Raw genomic sequence first — 7,680 nt, 5'->3', positions numbered from 1 at the left:
GGCGACAGGATCCCTACACACGGCCCGCGCACAGATTAGAGAGTTTGTGGGACTGTGCCCACTCCTTCCCCTTAAACCTCGTGCCTCCTCCGAGCTTCCACATCCTGGAGGAAGATGGCATCTGACTCCCCGTTATTTCAGGGAGCTGTTTCTGCGAGTTCAGAGTAGGCGCCTGGTGGCTAGCGCATGTCTGCCCCAGGGACGGGTGGCCAAGGAACTGCTGTCTCCTTGGGCCCAGAGTTAAGGACAGGCATGCTCTCCGCCCAGACTCCTTCCCAAGAGTGGAGCACATGCCCTGCCCTACTCATCCTCTCCTGTCTCCTTCGCAGCTAGGCTTCTGTCTCTCTGCACTGGGAGTGGGTGACATTTGTATTTCCTCCGGGCGCTGTGCCTTCCAGGGCCGGTCTCCTGCTTCGCCACCTTTTCGAGACCATGGCCAACAGCACTTGCTCTTCTCCCCGAGCAGCGTGCTGCACCTACCACAGACTACTCCTTGGGACCGCCCTGAAAAACGTGTCCCTTTTCTTTAATGCTCTTTCCAGAGGCGCAACGGCGCTTCTCTCTCAGGCAGAGGGGATGCCCAGGCATAGAGGATTTCGCTCCCTGCGGGTTTATTACACCGTGCTGAGGAGACCAGCTCACGCAAACAGGATCATAACTCAGACCGGACTCTGATTTCCGAAATAATGGTGTGCTTTCCCAGAGGGGATGCCAGGGCAAAGAGGCTTTCGCTCTATGCGGGTTTCTCCCATCGTGCTGCGAATACGAGTCTAAACCAAGCAGCAACAGCAGCCCTCAGATCCGACTCTGATTTCCCAGGGAATACTATGCTTACGCAGAGGTTTTCAGCTTGGCACGAACCGCACTTCGCTGCTGCTTCCTCAGAAAGGCTTTGGGTGTTCACTCTGCGCGGCAGCGAAGAAGAGCCGCGGGAGAGCTGGTGCCTCTTGGGACTTGCTTTCCCGGGCTCCGAGGTTACGCCCGGGATTCACCTTGCTATGCGGAACTAAGCAGACACAGTCACAACCCTGCAGCAGCGTGCTTGGCCTAGCATGGCACTCTATGCCTATGACCATCTTCTGTGGTAGGTTAGGCTTTGCCATTTGCTCCGGCTATCAGGCAGACTCCGGGTCTAGGCCAGTGCCTTCACCACAGGAGAGAGGAGGCGACAGGATCCCTGCACTAGGCCCGTGCGCAGATTAGGGAGCTTTGGGGGACTGTGCCCACTCCTTCCCCTTAAACACCATGCTTCCTCCGAGCTTCCCCATCATGGAGGAAGACGGCATCTGACTCCGCATTATTTCAGAGAGCTGATTCGGCGAGTTCAGAGTAGGCGCCTGGAGGCTAGCGCATGTCTGCCCCAGGGACAGCTGGCCAAGGAGCTGCTGTCTCCTTGGGCCCAGAGGCTCAGGACAGGCATGCTTTCTGCCCAGATTCCTTCCTAAGAGTGGAGCACGCGCCCTGCCCTACGCATCCCTTCCTGTCTCCTTAGCAGCCAGGCTTCTGTCTCTCTGCACTGGGAGCCGGGGATACTTGTATTGCCGGCTCTCCTGCTTCGCAATCTTTTCCAGACCAGAAGTCCAACGGCTCCTGCTCTTCTCTCCGGCAGCTTGCTGCACTTTCCACAGATATGCTCCTGCGGAGCAGAGTGAAAAACATTTCCCTTTCCTTAAGGCTCTTTCCACAGGTGCAATCGCGCTTCTCTCCCATGCAGCAGGGATGCCCAGGCATAGAGGATTTCGCTCCATATGGGTTTACTACACCGTGCTGAGGAGACCAGCTCAAGCAAACAGGAGCATCCCTCAGACCGGACTCTGATTTCCCAAAGAATGCTGTGCTTTCCCAGAGGGGATGCCAGGGCAAAGAGGCTTTCGCTCCATGCGGGTTTCTCCCATCGTTCTGCAAATACTAGGCTAAAGCAAGCAGCAACAGCAGCTCTCAGATCCGACTCTAATTTCCCAGCGACTGCTATGCTTTCGCAGAGGTTTTCACATGGCACGAACCGCACTTCGCTGCTGCTTCCTCAGAAAGGCTTTGGGTGTTCACTCTGCGCGGGAGGGAAGAAGAGCCGCGGGAGAGCTGTTGCCTCTTGGGACTTGCTCTCCCGGTCTCCGAGTTTACGCCCGGGATTCACCTTGCTATGCCGAACTAAGCAGACACAGTCACAACCCTGCAGCAGCGTGCTTGGCCTAGCATGGCACTCTATGCCTATGACCATTTCCTGGGGTAGGTTAGGCTTTGGCTTTTGCCCCGGCTCTCAGGCAACCTAGGGGTCTAGGCCAGTGCCTTCACCACAGGAGAGAGGAGGCGACAGGATCCCTACACACGGCCCGCGCACAGATTAGAGAGTTTGTGGGACTGTGCCCACTCCTTCCCCTTAAACCTCGTGCCTCCTCCGAGCTTCCACATCCTGGAGGAAGATGGCATCTGACTCCCCGTTATTTCAGGGAGCTGTTTCTGCGAGTTCAGAGTAGGCGCCTGGTGGCTAGCGCATGTCTGCCCCAGGGACGGGTGGCCAAGGAACTGCTGTCTCCTTGGGCCCAGAGTTAAGGACAGGCATGCTCTCCGCCCAGACTCCTTCCCAAGAGTGGAGCACATGCCCTGCCCTACTCATCCTCTCCTGTCTCCTTCGCAGCTAGGCTTCTGTCTCTCTGCACTGGGAGTGGGTGACATTTGTATTTCCTCCGGGCGCTGTGCCTTCCAGGGCCGGTCTCCTGCTTCGCCACCTTTTCGAGACCATGGCCAACAGCACTTGCTCTTCTCCCCGAGTAGCGTGCTGCACCTACCACAGACTACTCCTTGGGACCGCCCTGAAAAACGTGTCCCTTTTCTTTAATGCTCTTTCCAGAGGCGCAACGGCGCTTCTCTCTCAGGCAGAGGGGATGCCCAGGCATAGAGGATTTCGCTCCCTGCGGGTTTATTACACCGTGCTGAGGAGACCAGCTCACGCAAACAGGAGCATAACTCAGACCGGACTCTGATTTCCGAAATAATGGTGTGCTTTCCCAGAGGGGATGCCAGGGCAAAGAGGCTTTCGCTCTATGCGGGTTTCTCCCATCGTGCTGCGAATACGAGTCTAAAGCAAGCAGCAACAGCAGCCCTCAGATCCGACTCTGATTTCCCAGGGAATACTATGCTTACGCAGAGGTTTTCAGCTTGGCACGAACCGCACTTCGCTGCTGCTTCCTCAGAAAGGCTTTGGGTGTTCACTCTGCGCGGCAGCGAAGAAGAGCCGCGGGAGAGCTGGTGCCTCTTGGGACTTGCTTTCCCGGGCTCCGAGGTTACGCCCGGGATTCACCTTGCTATGCGGAACTAAGCAGACACAGTCACAACCCTGCAGCAGCGTGCTTGGCCTAGCATGGCACTCTATGCCTATGACCATCTTCTGTGGTAGGTTAGGCTTTGCCATTTGCTCCGGCTATCAGGCAGACTCCGGGTCTAGGCCAGTGCCTTCACCACAGGAGAGAGGAGGCGACAGGATCCCTGCACTAGGCCCGTGCGCAGATTAGGGAGCTTTGGGGGACTGTGCCCACTCCTTCCCCTTAAACACCATGCTTCCTCCGAGCTTCCCCATCATGGAGGAAGACGGCATCTGACTCCGCATTATTTCAGAGAGCTGATTCGGCGAGTTCAGAGTAGGCGCCTGGAGGCTAGCGCATGTCTGCCCCAGGGACAGCTGGCCAAGGAGCTGCTGTCTCCTTGGGCCCAGAGGCTCAGGACAGGCATGCTTTCTGCCCAGATTCCTTCCTAAGAGTGGAGCACGCGCCCTGCCCTACGCATCCCTTCCTGTCTCCTTAGCAGCCAGGCTTCTGTCTCTCTGCACTGGGAGCCGGGGATACTTGTATTGCCGGCTCTCCTGCTTCGCAATCTTTTCCAGACCAGAAGTCCAACGGCTCCTGCTCTTCTCTCCGGCAGCTTGCTGCACTTTCCACAGATATGCTCCTGGGGAGCAGAGTGAAAAACATTTCCCTTTCCTTAAGGCTCTTTCCACAGGTGCAATCGCGCTTCTCTCCCATGCAGCAGGGATGCCCAGGCATAGAGGATTTCGCTCCATATGGGTTTACTACACCGTGCTGAGGAGACCAGCTCAAGCAAACAGGAGCATCCCTCAGACCGGACTCTGATTTCCCAAAGAATGCTGTGCTTTCCCAGAGGGGATGCCAGGGCAAAGAGGCTTTCGCTCCATGCGGGTTTCTCCCATCGTTCTGCAAATACTAGGCTAAAGCAAGCAGCAACAGCAGCTCTCAGATCCGACTCTAATTTCCCAGCGACTGCTGTGCTTTCGCAGAGGTTTTCACATGGCACGAAACGCACTTCGCTGCTGCTTCCTCAGAAAGGCTTTGGGTGTTCACTCTGCGCGGGAGGGAAGAAGAGCCGCGGGAGAGCTGTTGCCTCTTGGGACTTGCTCTCCCGGTCTCCGAGTTTACGCCCGGGATTCACCTTGCTATGCCGAACTAAGCAGACACAGTCACAACCCTGCAGCAGCGTGCTTGGCCTAGCATGGCACTCCATGCCTATGACCATTTCCTGGGGTAGGTTAGGCTTTGGCTTTTGCTCCGGCTCTCAGGCAACCTAGGGGTCTAGGCCAGTGCCTTCACCACAGGAGAGAGGAGGCGACAGGATCCCTACACACGGCCCGCGCACAGATTAGAGAGTTTGTGGGACTGTGCCCACTCCTTCCCCTTAAACCTCGTGCCTCCTCCGAGCTTCCACATCCTGGAGGAAGATGGCATCTGACTCCCCGTTATTTCAGGGAGCTGTTTCTGCGAGTTCAGAGTAGGCGCCTGGTGGCTAGCGCATGTCTGCCCCAGGGACGGGTGGCCAAGGAACTGCTGTCTCCTTGGGCCCAGAGTTAAGGACAGGCATGCTCTCCGCCCAGACTCCTTCCCAAGAGTGGAGCACATGCCCTGCCCTACTCATCCTCTCCTGTCTCCTTCGCAGCTAGGCTTCTGTCTCTCTGCACTGGGAGTGGGTGACATTTGTATTTCCTCCGGGCGCTGTGCCTTCCAGGGCCGGTCTCCTGCTTCGCCACCTTTTCGAGACCATGGCCAACAGCACTTGCTCTTCTCCCCGAGCAGCGTGCTGCACCTACCACAGACTACTCCTTGGGACCGCCCTGAAAAACGTGTCCCTTTTCTTTAATGCTCTTTCCAGAGGCGCAACGGCGCTTTTCTCTCAGGCAGAGGGGATGCCCAGGCATAGAGGATTTCGCTCCCTGCGGGTTTATTACACCGTGCTGAGGAGACCAGCTCACGCAAACAGGAGCATAACTCAGACCGGACTCTGATTTCCGAAATAATGGTGTGCTTTCCCAGAGGGGATGCCAGGGCAAAGAGGCTTTCGCTCTATGCGGGTTTCTCCCATCGTGCTGCGAATACGAGTCTAAAGCAAGCAGCAACAGCAGCCCTCAGATCCGACTCTGATTTCCCAGGGAATACTATGCTTACGCAGAGGTTTTCAGCTTGGCACGAACCGCATTTCGCTGCTGCTTCCTCAGAAAGGCTTTGGGTGTTCACTCTGCGCGGCAGCGAAGAAGAGCCGCGGGAGAGCTGGTGCCTCTTGGGACTTGCTTTCCCGGGCTCCGAGGTTACGCCCGGGATTCACCTTGCTATGCGGAACTAAGCAGACACAGTCACAACCCTGCAGCAGCGTGCTTGGCCTAGCATGGCACTCTATGCCTATGACCATCTTCTGTGGTAGGTTAGGCTTTGCCATTTGCTCCGGCTATCAGGCAGACTCCGGGTCTAGGCCAGTGCCTTCACCACAGGAGAGAGGAGGCGACAGGATCCCTGCACTAGGCCCGTGCGCAGATTAGGGAGCTTTGGGGGACTGTGCCCACTCCTTCCCCTTAAACACCATGCTTCCTCCGAGCTTCCCCATCATGGAGGAAGACGGCATCTGACTCCGCATTATTTCAGAGAGCTGATTCGGCGAGTTCAGAGTAGGCGCCTGGAGGCTAGCGCATGTCTGCCCCAGGGACAGCTGGCCAAGGAGCTGCTGTCTCCTTGGGCCCAGAGGCTCAGGACAGGCATGCTTTCTGCCCAGATTCCTTCCTAAGAGTGGAGCACGCGCCCTGCCCTACGCATCCCTTCCTGTCTCCTTAGCAGCCAGGCTTCTGTCTCTCTGCACTGGGAGCCGGGGATACTTGTATTGCCGGCTCTCCTGCTTCGCAATCTTTTCCAGACCAGAAGTCCAACGGCTCCTGCTCTTCTCTCCGGCAGCTTGCTGCACTTTCCACAGATATGCTCCTGCGGAGCAGAGTGAAAAACATTTCCCTTTCCTTAAGGCTCTTTCCACAGGTGCAATCGCGCTTCTCTCCCATGCAGCAGGGATGCCCAGGCATAGAGGATTTCGCTCCATATGGGTTTACTACACCGTGCTGAGGAGACCAGCTCAAGCAAACAGGAGCATCCCTCAGACCGGACTCTGATTTCCCAAAGAATGCTGTGCTTTCCCAGAGGGGATGCCAGGGCAAAGAGGCTTTCGCTCCATGCGGGTTTCTCCCATCGTTCTGCAAATACTAGGCTAAAGCAAGCAGCAACAGCAGCTCTCAGATCCGACTCTAATTTCCCAGCGACTGCTATGCTTTCGCAGAGGTTTTCACATGGCACGAACCGCACTTCGCTGCTGCTTCCTCAGAAAGGCTTTGGGTGTTCACTCTGCGCGGGAGGGAAGAAGAGCCGCGGGAGAGCTGTTGCCTCTTGGGACTTGCTCTCCCGGTCTCCGAGTTTACGCCCGGGATTCACCTTGCTATGCCGAACTAAGCAGACACAGTCACAACCCTGCAGCAGCGTGCTTGGCCTAGCATGGCACTCTATGCCTATGACCATTTCCTGGGGTAGGTTAGGCTTTGGCTTTTGCTCCGGCTCTCAGGCAACCTAGGGGTCTAGGCCAGTGCCTTCACCACAGGAGAGAGGAGGCGACAGGATCCCTACACACGGCCCGTGCACAGATTAGAGAGTTTGTGGGACTGTGCCCACTCCTTCCCCTTAAACCTCGTGCCTCCTCCGAGCTTCCACATCCTGGAGGAAGATGGCATCTGACTCCCCGTTATTTCAGGGAGCTGTTTCTGCGAGTTCAGAGTAGGCGCCTGGTGGCTAGCGCATGTCTGCCCCAGGGACGGGTGGCCAAGGAACTGCTGTCTCCTTGGGCCCAGAGTTAAGGACAGGCATGCTCTCCGCCCAGACTCCTTCCCAAGAGTGGAGCACATGCCCTGCCCTACTCATCCTCTCCTGTCTCCTTCGCAGCTAGGCTTCTGTCTCTCTGCACTGGGAGAGGGTGACATTTGTATTTCCTCCGGGCGCTGTGCCTTCCAGGGCCGGTCTCCTGCTTCGCCACCTTTTCGAGACCATGGCCAACAGCACTTGCTCTTCTCCCCGAGCAGCGTGCTGCACCTACCACAGACTACTCCTTGGGACCGCCCTGAAAAACGTGTCCCTTTTCTTTAATGCTCTTTCCAGAGGCGCAACGGCGCTTCTCTCTCAGGCAGAGGGGATGCCCAGGCATAGAGGATTTCGCTCCCTGCGGGTTTATTACACCGTGCTGAGGAGACCAGCTCACGCAAACAGGAGCATAACTCAGACCGGACTCTGATTTCCGAAATAATGGTGTGCTTTCCCAGAGGGGATGCCAGGGCAAAGAGGCTTTCGCTCTATGCGGGTTTCTCCCATCGTGCTGCGA

The sequence above is a fragment of the Mustela lutreola genome, chromosome 12 (genome assembly GCF_030435805.1).
Source record: "Mustela lutreola isolate mMusLut2 chromosome 12, mMusLut2.pri, whole genome shotgun sequence".
Lineage (NCBI taxonomy): Eukaryota > Metazoa > Chordata > Mammalia > Carnivora > Mustelidae > Mustela > Mustela lutreola.
The sequence above is the reverse complement of the archived record's forward strand: the minus strand, read 5'-3'. Positions refer to the sequence as shown.